Below are 12139 nucleotides of genomic sequence, written 5' to 3'. Positions count from 1 at the left end.
CTCTGAGAGGTTCGATTGAGCTGGGTGACTTGCCCAAGGTCACCCTCTCGAGCCTCTGCCCTTTTCCATGGACCACACCAATAAATGGAAACATTGATGGCTCCACCTCTGGCAATGAATTTGCTCACAATGGAACCTTTAACTCTCATGACAAAACTATACAGAAAGCATTATTAATCCCATGTGAAAGATGAGGAAAGTGGCCCCAGAGGGATTAGGCAAGCCGCTGAAGGGCACACAGTGAGTAGAGGTTACAGCCTGGCAGCCCAGTCTGCAGGCTCCATGTCTCCCCTTGAACCTGGCTGGTGTGACCCAGGGAACTGACTGGACAGGCAGACCTCCAGACAGCATCCTGCCCTTTGACCCACCCCCACCCACCCCCACTGCCTGCTAAGAGGGTGGCCAGCCCCAGGGCCGAGAGCAGTGACACTGCAACCTGAGGGTGGGAACCACCCCCTCTGTAATGTAAGCTCCGAGGGGCAGGCGGGTTTGTCTGCTTCCCTGTCGCCCCAGGTGCGGGCACGTAGTAGGTATTCAATGAAAATTTTTAACATTTTTTAAAACGGAGGCAAACTTCACATACAGTGAAATGCACAGATCGTTGTTACAGGTTGTTGCGCTCTGACAACTGTAATATTTCCGGCACTCAGGGTTCGCTCGTGTGCCTCTTCCGGTCACTCCCACCTCCCAGAGGCCGCCATGGTCCTGACCTCCGCCCTCATGGATCAGTTTTGCCTGTTCTGGAATTTCACATAAATGAAATTATGCAGTGTGTACTTTTTTTGCTCCTGGCTTCTTTTGCTCGGAAACCCCCTGCGTTGGATAAAGGAACGGAAGGGCAGAACCCTAGCAGTCGTCATGAGGCAAGGAGCGGCATGGGGTGAGCAGGTGATGGGGGACCCAGAAGCAGGTATTGCTCTGAGCCAGGAGCCGGCCTCAGATCCCTGTACTGGGAGGGAGACTGACAAGATGCGGATGACACTCCAGGCTGAGGTAGGGGACCCAGGCAGAGAATAAGTGGAGCCCAGACGCCAGACCTGGGGTGTAGGAGGCTTCTGAGCTCAGCCAGAGGGTCTTCCACCTCCTTCCAGACCTCACCTAAGCCCCAGTCCAGCTCTCTCCCTTCCGCTCATTTGGGAGAACTTCTTACCTCAGAGACCAGCAAGTTGAGGAAAACCCAGGGAGGCTGATGGATGAGCATGAGCGCCTCCCCCACCCCCACCCCCTGCCGCCCCCAAGTCATTCCCCCCCTCCGAGGGAACATTCGCTCTGGAGGAGGGAACCCAACCAGTACCCCCTCACCACATGCTCCAGCACCAGGCAGCCCTCCTGGGCTCTGCCGGCCCAGGCAGGAGCCCCACCAGCCCCTGCAACTCCAGCACCAGCCTGGCAGAGCTTCCTGGGTTCAAGGGCACAGGGGCCCAGCCCTCTTCTTTCTCCGAGTCCTTTCCTTGCTCCCCGTAGCTCCTGTACCTTCGCCTCCCACCAGGCCCTTCTCAGTGGGTAAAGGGAAAATGTGCTGGCGTTCCGGGCCCACGCAGGCTGGCAGCAGGGCAATCGTGTTGATGAATCATGCTGGCACCGCAGGCGCCCAGTCCTTGTCGAGGCATCGCTAATGAATTAACTTCACCCCCAGCACGGGGCCTCTCAGCATTTCCCTCCTCCTCAGGAAGGCAGGAAACTGAGACCCGGGAGGGGGGTAGGAGGGGAGGACAGGGGGCTCCCACAGCCCCAGGGATGGGCCCAGACCCCGCCATCCCCTCGGCCCCCCAACAAGGAAAAATGCCCCAAGTACGTGTCCCTCGGGCCCCCAGAAACGGCCTCTTCATTCCTAATCATGAGCTGTAACCATCCTGCCCACCTCCAAATCTGTACTTTTTAAGGAAATTTTTGAAATACAGAAAAGGCACAAAGCTCTCTGTGATAAAAAAACCCCTGTGCCCCGTATCCAGCATCGACAGTGACTCGCATTTGTCATACTTGCTTTAAATCTATTTTCTTTTTAAATAAAAGGAAGAAAACAGCACATGTGATATAGAGGTCTCCTTCGTCTCCGCTCCCGTGCCCCGTGGGCACCCCTGCCCCCGCCATGCTGACCCCGCCAAGGCCCCCTCTGGTTCCCCTGCCCCTTTTGGGGACGGGACCGCTGTGGCTGCGGAGACCTGAACGAGATCAAGGAACGTTAGCATTGTGGGTTCTTAGAAAGCAGGGATTTGAGCCTATTAGAGCCAACCACGAAATATCAGAGCAGGGTGAGGACTTGGCTTCTCTGGGGGCCATCACAGGCTCTGTTAAATGTCTGCAAGAAGCTAGGGATCCTCAACCCAGAAAAATGCATGGAGGCAGGAACTCACGCAATGATGTGCACCATTCCCATGGGTTCAGGCCGCCCCCCCGGGGTTCTAGTCTAACTCCTTCACTTGGCAAAAGAGGAGAGTGATGATGCACTTCATGCCATGGCCCACTCCCCTTACCTGCACCAGTCCTCGCCTTCATTCGGATATTCATTCAACAAACATTAAGCCCCTACTTGTGTGCCCAGGCCCTACGAATGTGAACAGAACAGACAAAGCACCCCTGCCTTTGTGGAGCAGATATTCCTGCGAGTGGAGATAATCAACAAAACGCCTTTCACAGTGTGTCAGGCCATGATCAGGCAATGGGGGAATAAAGCAAGGAAGAGAGAGAAGGAGGGAGGGCTCCATTTAAAACAGGGTGGCTGGGGAGGCATTTGAGCAAAGATGGGGAGGAGGAGAGGGAGTGAGCCCTGCAGACAGGTGTCGGGAAATGTGTTCCAGGCAGAGGGGATGGCAGCGCCGAGCCCCGGGGTGGGAGTGTGCCTCCGTGTTCTGGAGCAGCCAGGAGGTGGGGAGCGAGGGCGAGCAGGGTGACAGATGAGGTCAGAGAGAGAGACAAAAGGGGCGGACTGCCGAGGGCCCGGGGCCTATGAAGGCTCAGCTTTGACTCTGAGTGACAGATCATTGGGTGACTTTGCCCCAAGGAATGACATGATCTGGCACATATTTGAATGGTCCTTTTGGCTGCAGCTGCAAGACCGGGGTGTGTGTGTGTGTGTGTGTGTGTGTATTGTACGTATTGGGGGCAAGGAATTTGTGCAACTTGTACAGCTCTCATTTTGGTTCTCTTCCACAAGATAGTGATGGTCGTCATTTACTGAGCACTTACAGGTGTCTCATTTACATTTCACCACCGCTCCGCCAGGCAGGTACTAAATCCCCCTGTTTTACAGATGAGGAAGCAAATTCAGAGAAGTTAAGTAGCTTGATCAAGGTCACACAGCTGGTAAGGGGCAAAGTCAGGATTCAAACCGAGTCCGTCTTATTGCCAGGCCTGGGCTTCTCCTGCTGTGTGTCCTTGCCTCTCTCGGCTGCAGGAAATTAGAGATGCCCAAATGCTTGCCCCCATCCCAGAAACTCGAAAAGATTTCCAGGACTGCCCTACTGGGAGATTTTGATCCCAGGCCCCAGAGCTCTGTGTGTTTGCCCAAATAGGGGCATCCTAGAACCCACAGGGCAAGCCGAGGAATGCCAATAGAGGCTCAAGGCAGAGCAAAGAGGTCCCCAAGCCAGGGGCGTGCGAGGGCATGATCTGGGCTCAGGGTTTGCCTGTTAGCAAATTCCAGGCGGTGTCTGGCCCACCATTACCCCAGGTGCTTCTCTAGATGGGGCCAACTCCTGAGGCTAGCTCAGCCACTGCCAATGTGCGCCCCAGACGCCCCTAGAAATTGGAGCCTAGACACACCCTGCGGATCACATTCCCGCAGCACCCGAGCTCTGACAGCGACCTGCCTGGTCTGTTGAGAGCTGAGAACCTTCCTCATCTCTTCCAGGGAGACCAGAGGTCAAGGGAGGGAATCTGACTGGTGCCCAGGGTCACGCCCCACGCCATGGACAGGAACTTGACCATCCTAATGGGTTCGGGGAGGCCCCCATATTCCCAAATGGGTTCCGGGCATGACAGCTCCTTCCTCCTGGAAAGATGCCACAGTATCATGGCTGGCAGCCGCCCTTATGTCAATACCTTCCTAGATCTGTGGCCAAGTGCAAGTCAGATCTTCTGCTCTGAGACTCCAGACTCAGGTCCCCCCTATGATCTCCAAGGACTTGCCTGGCCTGGTCCCCCTCCCTGTGGCACAGGCTGCCGAGGGTCATCCACTTCTGTTTTCTTTCTCTTCCTGGGTACACAGCAGGCTGATGAGGTGGGGCTCTGGAACGAGCACTGGGCTGATGGGTGTGGGCAGAAGTGATATGTGCCACATCCATGCACAGTCCTCCATTCTCTTTTATTTCTGCAGTGTTAAACGTAGAAGGGAACTGGATCCCTGAGTCACCGCTTGGAGACGAGCTCCCTGACCCACATTAGATGGTGAAGTAAATGAGAAATAAATTTTTAATGCGTTTAGCCACTTAGACTTAATGGCTGTTTGTCACAGAATCCACCTGGACTGACTAACACAGTTCCTCTCAGTTTCTCAACCATACCAGCTTTTTTCCACCCCAGGACCTTTGCACAGGCTGGTCCCTTTTCTTCCCACTCTACTTGGCTCACTTCGCTTATCCTTAAGTTTTCAGCTAAAACTTCCCTCTCTTGGAGAATCCTTCCAGATTCTTTGGAGCATGTCAAGCCCTCATGTTATAGATTCTTGAGCTCCCACATTTCTCCTTCAAAGTACTTGCTCCAATTATAATTAAGTAAATAATTGACTATGAATTATTTGGAATCTGTTTCCTCTGTGCTAAGATATAAGCTGCTTGAGAGTGGGGCCCTTGCTCACTGATGTTCTCTAGTACTTGGCCAGGCGCTGCTCAACCTACTCAATAAATAAGTGTTGAATGAATGAACGGGGAGAACTCTCTCCCACAGGTTCCCCAGGGCCACCTGTTCCACCAGAGCCACTCACTCTCTCTGAACCTCGATTCTCACATCTGGACAATGAGGCAAAACTGGGGCTAGGGTGAGGCGGGCAAGGCACTTACCCTGGGCACAAAATTTAAGGGGCACCAAAAAACACAGTACAGACGTGCATCACTTAACGACCAGGATACATTCTGAGAAATGCATCGTTAGTCGATTTTGTGGTCATGCGAACTTCACAAAGTACTTACACAACCTAGATGGTGTAGCCTACTACACACCTTCCTATATGGTGCTAATCTTACGGGACCACTTTCGTATATGCGGGCCATCATTGATGGAAATGTCATCATACGGCGCATGAGACTGATCTCGAGCCTGAAGTGAGTTCGCTCGCTCCTTGCACAGCAAGCCAATCTCTGACACCGGCTGTAATGGAAGAAAGTAGGAGTTTTATTATTGCAAAGCGCTGAGCAAGGAGAATGGGTAACTAATGCTGAAATCCAAAACGCCCCGAAAAGCTACAAGAAAGGGTTTTTATTTGGGATTTTAGGTAGGGGATGGGGAGCCCATAGCTTTGCTGGCCGGTGTTTTCCCACCAGCCTGTGTTTGACCTTGAGAAGCTGCTTACGGGGAGAGGGGAACAGTAAGACAGGAGGGTTGCAGGTGGCTGTCCTTGGCTGTCTTGCTTCCATGATGGATGGTGGATTCTGGTGTCAGGGCCCGAGCAGTTGAGGTCTGGGAAGCCTCAGCTTTCTGACCTCCTCTGACACAGCTTCCCTGTGGCAGACTTCAAGGACACATGATGAGCTAAAACTTTAATGGGAGCCCAGCGTGAGGCCACCTGGGTTTTAACAATTTGTAACGTCTATTTGGTTGTAAAGCTCAGGGAGTCAAAGGTTAAAGAGACAGGTATTTACATATGAGTGGAACTCAAGAAGCAGAGAACAGGGATGAATATTTTTGGTTTTAACCCCAAATAAGCTCGGTTCAATCTCCGGGAACCGACATCAGGTCTGATATTAACTAAGAGCCGTAACAATACTGTAATCAAGATAAATAACAGTTTAATGCAATAAAGACAACATCGGTACCAGCGCTGTGATGAGCCACACTCATATCGGAGCCTGCAGCAAAGGGAAAAATTGGTAGTATTAATCCCATTTTTATTCGAAATTTTGCTATTTTGTTGATCATGGATTTTTTGCATTAATTTTGATTTTTTAAATGATGGTATTAAATTAATTGTATTTATCTCGAAGACTCGGTTTTTTTGTGCCTGGGAAAGTGCCTGGCTCACCTCACCCTAGTCCCAGGCCTGGGATGAGTATAGTCACCCTCTCCTGGAAGGATTAGGATGAAGCATCGGTGAGATCAGATGGGAGCTGGGTATCCTCATTTTGCGATATTAACTGAAGCTCCGCTGTAGACAATTTCCTTATATCCATTCCCTTCCTTTCAGATGCTAAATTGGCTTTCTGTATTCCCACTCTCAGAGGGAAACTCAGAACAAAGAGTCAAATCCTTGGCTTTGAGTTGCAAAAGAGGCTTTGAAACCCAGGGCTGAGACTGCGGCCGGTTCTGAGAGAGAGATTTTGTGTAGGTCTAAAAGCTTAGCTTTGAACTTGGAGAGCAGAGAGCTGATGCTGAAAGCCCTGGAGTGGGGAAGGATGCGTCATCACAGAAGCCAAGATCCCACCCAAAGAGAGATGCAGGTTCCACAGGCAGGAGGGAGAGAAGGGGCAGAGTAGCACCCCTAAACGGAATGTCGGCCCTCAAAGGCCCTGGTCCCACCTGCTCTGAGCTGAGCGTGGTACGAAAAGGAAAAAGTCCCTGGTACATTAGGGGACACCAGGGCTGAGCGGACCTGTACTTCCCTTACCAGGTGTGGTCTGAGAATGCAGCGGGCCTCCCGTAAGCCCCCCTACCTGTATAGAGAAGCCTCAGGAATAGAAACGGAGTTGAGCTAGCTTCCCCCACGGATCCTCTACACGCCCCTGCGTCATGGGGGAGTATCCAGAAGTTTCTGAACCTCCAAGATGGACTTGGTGAGGCCGAGAGCAGGCTGATGGACCTAAGGGGCTGCATGCATGGTCCAGTCAAAGCAGCTGAAGGGTTGATTGTGTGACCCCAGCAACCAGAGGTCAGAGTGTCACAGTTGCTTCCGGGCAGGTGCAGGCAGGACAGGTGTGGATGACCAAACCCACGGAGGTCACATATCTCAGGAGGAGTCAACACGGATGGATGCCTCTCCCCCAAGAGCAACTTTCCGGAATGGACGCACCCTGGAGGAGGGGCAGGATTCTTGATCCGATTGGATTTGAGTGCTAAAGGGACAGAGCTTAGATTCAAAGGGGGCTGTGTTGGCCTGGAATCGACTAGAGGGATGTCTTGGCGAAGTTCCATTACAGAGAGCCCGGGGTGCACTTCTCACCAAGCTCCTGAGTCTGTGCCTGTGAAACCCACACTTGCAGCGTGCACAGCTGAGCGGGTGACGCCATGCACAGTAGGACCAGATCCAAGGGACCCGGTTTGCATCAAGGACCTCATAGATTAGTATCCCACAGGGCATGTGAGGAAGGGCATCTTTTTCCATGTCTCACAAAGGGTCCGTAAGGCAGCAGCCTCCTTGCCAGGTGTGTAAGGTACCTGGCCCACAAGAGACGCTCCAAAAAGGCTCATTCCCATCCTCTTGATGGTAACCCACATGTGAACGAAGGACATTTGAATTCTTTGGCCACCCCCACATTGTCTTAGGTTGAAGAATGCCAAGGGTTTTGCAAAACAGAACCCAAACGTCCTACTGTGGAAGCTGGAAACGCTGGAAACTCCCAGCTTCCCTCGCAAGTTGGATGCAGGCATGTGACCTGGAAACCACCCATCAGAGGCATTCATCCTAGATTCTGAATCGGAAATGAGACATGGCAGAGCAGAAGGGACCGTGCGGAATCTCCTGAGGACTGTGGGGGCAGGGCCCGCAGGGGCAGTCCAGGGCCCAGTGGTGGGGGAGGCATGCTGTCTCCATGGGCCTGGGTCTGAGGGGCAATTTTGGCTCTGGTTCCTGGCTCAGTAGCCTCTAAGCTGTGTTCTCAGGCCCACCTGAAGATTCTGTGAACTCCGAAATCCTTTTGATAGATTCCTTTTCTGCTTCAATTAGCCGAAGTTGGTTTCCGTCGCTCACAAAGAGCTCTGACTGCTACCCCACATGGTCAGACTTTAGCCTCATCACTAAGGGAGTCATGTGGTCATGGTGGAGGGACCACCGGCCCTGTCTCCGAGGCCTTCACTGCCATACCCAGGAGTCCCCATGCTGCCAGAGGCCTCGTATATGCTCAGGTTCTTCAATGCCAGCCTCCTGCCCCTTGTGCCAGAGCCCACCAGGAGAATGTGGCTCTGCTCCAAGACTGTCCCACCATACGGACCTGAAGGGACCATAGGGACCACACCTTGTCATGGTCCATGGCAAGGCTGCTTGGGGCCAGATCCTTATAAAGTCTTTCCTGAACACAGCTCCATCAGCTTCTCACTCAGTCTCTCTCTGAGGATAAATGGACCAGAAAGATGCCTTTCTGACCCGTCTCTTTACCTGAGGATCTCTGAAGACAGACACGCACATGCGCATGCACACACACTCACACGCCACTTCTTCAACAAGAGAAAACAAGGCCCCATGCTTATCACTGGCTGCACAGGAGATGCTGGCTCTCCTGGGAAGCTTCCAGTCCCCTGCTTCTGCCCACTTGAGACCCCCAGTTCGGTGATGTGCTGGGAAACGCCTTGTATCCAGAGCAGAGAGACCAGAGTGTTCGCTCACTAAGCCAGTGGCTTTCGTGCCTCATCTCTCTGGCTCAGACTGACCTGGTTCTCACAAAGGTCCTTCTGGGGTGAAGTTTTATGACTCAAAGAACTGTCCCACCAGAGCCCTGTCTGAAGCAGCGTCTTGAAACGCAAGGAGTGTTGGGATGTCTCAGAGACCCCGGCCGACCCTCCTCTGACCTTGAACAGAAGCCCTAAGGGGGGCTTTCCTGGGTCTGGTCCCTCCTCTGTCCTTGCATGTTTAGCTGTTTGGGGAACACTTCTGTGGGGATGGGTGGCCCTCCAGATGGTCAGAGAGGAAGCCGGGGATCAGATTCTGAGTTTCAGGGCTTCCATCTGTCTGCGTGGAACATCCCCACTGTCCTGCAGCCTCCCCACGCACGGCTTCCCGCCACCCCCCCGGGCCTCCTGTTCCCACGGGCAGATGCCTCTTCCCAGCTGGCCAGCTGTCAAGCAATGATAACGTGACCCGGGCCAGGTGGCACCTGTCGACATCAGCCGCCACAGTGCCATGACAGGAAGCAGCCACACACGTGTGCACGTGCGTCAGGAGCGGCGCCCCATCGCGTGGCACCCGGGGTCTGTCCCCATCCTCCCGTCCCATTAGCCCTTGGGGCTCCACGCCCCCACACCGATGCCGTCAGCACAGCACCCACCTGCGTCCCCAAACCTCCTCCAGAGGGCGGCCCCCCAGCGTTCTTGCTGAAAAGGCCCACGGAACGTTCTCAGCACCAGCAGGCTGTGGGGGCTTAATAAGAGTAATCGTCATTGTCACCGCACACCTCCGAACGGTTCCTAAAGTGCCCGTGGGAGGGGCAGGGAGGTTTTTTGGTCGCAGCTACAATAGGCACCTGCTGGAAGGAATGAATCACCTGGACGCCCCAAGCTGGTTACCAGGTGAGGGGAGGTGGGCAGCTTCCAGGAGGGCCAGAAGTTGGCCTCAGGGATGGGGCGGGGCCTGGCCCCCTGAAGGACAGCCTGGGCCTCCCGGTAAGGCTGCACTTAGAGGTAGATCTCACCCATGCTCTCCCAGACAAGAACGGGTCTGTTCCTAGAGAAGGGTCGTGTCCAGGACCAAGACGGAGGAGACAATGGTCAGACCCATGACTCTCTGCAGTGCGGCCCTTGCTCAGGACTCCAGGCCCACCTGGAGCTCTGGTCCCTCTGCTCCAGCATCAAGGTGGCTCCTGTTTGCCAGCTGAGCATTTTACACATGTGGTCTCACTGACCCCACCAGGTGGAGCCTGCAGTTACCTGCCGCTCAGCGTCGTTAGGTGGTCTCCAGAGCTGATGGCAGGAGGCAGCCTGCGGGTGTGGACAGCCAGGATTTGCACTTGGGCAGCCTGATTCCAGAGCTCAGGCCCAGACGACTACGCTCTGCTGATGCCCAGACCCAGGAGAGGAAAGGGTGCCTGGCTGATGCTGGCCAGGGCCAGGCGGAAGGCTCAAGTCTCAGGGGGCAGGGGGACGGGGCCTCAGAAAATGAAGCCACATTGTCAGCGCCCACACTCCCCAGCCAGCGCAGAGGGCGGGTGACGTGGCCAAGGCCGGTCCCTGCAGTGGGGTTTCAGTAACCTGAGTAGCCGCAGGGTGGAAAGTGTCCGCCCCTCCTGCCCCGGTGACTCAGAGAGGATTGCTCAGAGCACTGGCTCTGGTCTTGGGACCTCCTGCGGGTCAAGGATAGAATGTGGGGGCCCTCAGGCCACTACTGGGGAGTTCAGTAGGGGGTGGTCAGAGACTGGCCCTGGTGTGCGAGGGGAGAGCAAGGGGGCACACGCAGAGAGACAAGGGGCCACCAGGGGACAAAGCACAGGGGTCCCCAGGGGCCCCAGCCATGGCATCCAGGCAAGTTGGGAGTGGGGGGAGCGGCACAGCATAGTCTCAGCTGCCAGGCCACACAGACGCAGGGAGCCTGGGTGACTGACATCCTGGCATCAGGGCCAGTGATCCCCAGAGGCCCACCCCTGATGGCCCTGCTGGCAGGCAGAGTTCGTCCGTTCATCCATTCATCTAAGATTTACTGAACACCTACCAATGTGACAGGCACTGTCCTCAGCTTTAGAGTTTCAGCTGTAAACAAGACAAGCATGGTCTGTGCTCTTGTCGAGCCTCCTAATGGGGGAGGGGGACAGAGACGGGCTCCATAGCATGGCCTGCCCTGGGGGGGCAATGGTTGACTTGAAATTGACCTATGCCCCCACCAGCTGCTGCCTCTCTGGGCTCTGGCCCCACCCCTTAGCAGCAGGCACCCACCCACAGTCCTTGCGGGCTATGTGACCCGGGACCAGTGCCTCCACCTCTCCATGTCTGTCTCCTCATCTGGGAGGTGGGGACCCCCGTGCCCTAGTCCAGGCAGGACTCTAGACCCACCTAGGCTTGGCCTTGGCCCCTCCTGGAACGCCCTTCCTGCCACCCCATGCCCTGGGCCACCCTGTCCTCACACAGCCCCTTGGGCTGGGGCCCAGGACCCAGCAGGGAGGCCAGGAAGGGCTGCCCGAAGAGAGGCCACAGGGGGAGAAGGCAAGGGCTGAGGGGCGCACAGGGGAGCTGCTCGGCGCCCTCCCCGGGGATGGGGTCTCCTGCTCCCACTCAGGAAACATCGTGGGGTGGCCCCAGCTCACATGTCCTGGAAACTGGGTGTGGGACAATGGGAGCGGGGAGGTGACGGCAAGAGGATGTAATCAGACTCCGGTGTCCCCGACACCTTATCCTCTGTTGAGCCAGGCAGAGGTAGGCAAGCGGGAAACATGAGCTGTGAAAGGACACTGGCAGGAAGAGGGGAATGGAGAGGAGAAACGGAGTGTGCGTGTGTGTCTGTTCTGTAGGTCTCTGTGCACCTGTTTTCTTGTCTGTGTGTCCGTGTCTATGCGTGTTGATGTGTCTATAGGTCTGCCTGTGTGAGTGTGTGTGTGTGTCTGTATATACAAGCATCATGGGTGTTTATGTGAAGATCTGTGTGTGCGCATTTGTTTGCCTTTCCATATGTCTCTGTGTGTGGTTGTGTTACTGAGTCTGTGTGTCTTTGTCTGTTGGCACTTATGTGCCTGTGTGTGTTTGTATGTGCGTGTCCTCAGGGGTCTGTGTGTATCTTTATTGTATTTGTGTGTACTTTTGTGCATGTGTGACTGTGGGCGGGAGGGGCTGGTCAGTCTCCCACCCTCTCCGCCACCTCACTCTGGCCAGGCCAAGGATGGGGCCCAATTCAGTGGGCAAGGGTCCGGTTTGGTGACACACCCCTAAAGTTGGGGGCCATGGACCAGCAGGCCGCCACCCACAGTCTGTGGGACTGTCACTGGGTCCTGAGTCTGGCTGGCTTTGCAGCCGAGAGACTTTATGTCCCCGACTCCCCTCCTCCGATGTGGGAGCCAGCTGGAGCCACCCACATCCCACATGGAGCCCCAGCCAGGCCGTGGACAGCCCCCGGGCCTGCCGCTCAAGACTTCTGGGT

Source organism: Equus przewalskii, chromosome 11 (genome assembly GCF_037783145.1).
Source record: "Equus przewalskii isolate Varuska chromosome 11, EquPr2, whole genome shotgun sequence".
Taxonomy (NCBI): domain Eukaryota; kingdom Metazoa; phylum Chordata; class Mammalia; order Perissodactyla; family Equidae; genus Equus; species Equus przewalskii.
This window is presented reverse-complemented; position numbering follows the sequence as displayed.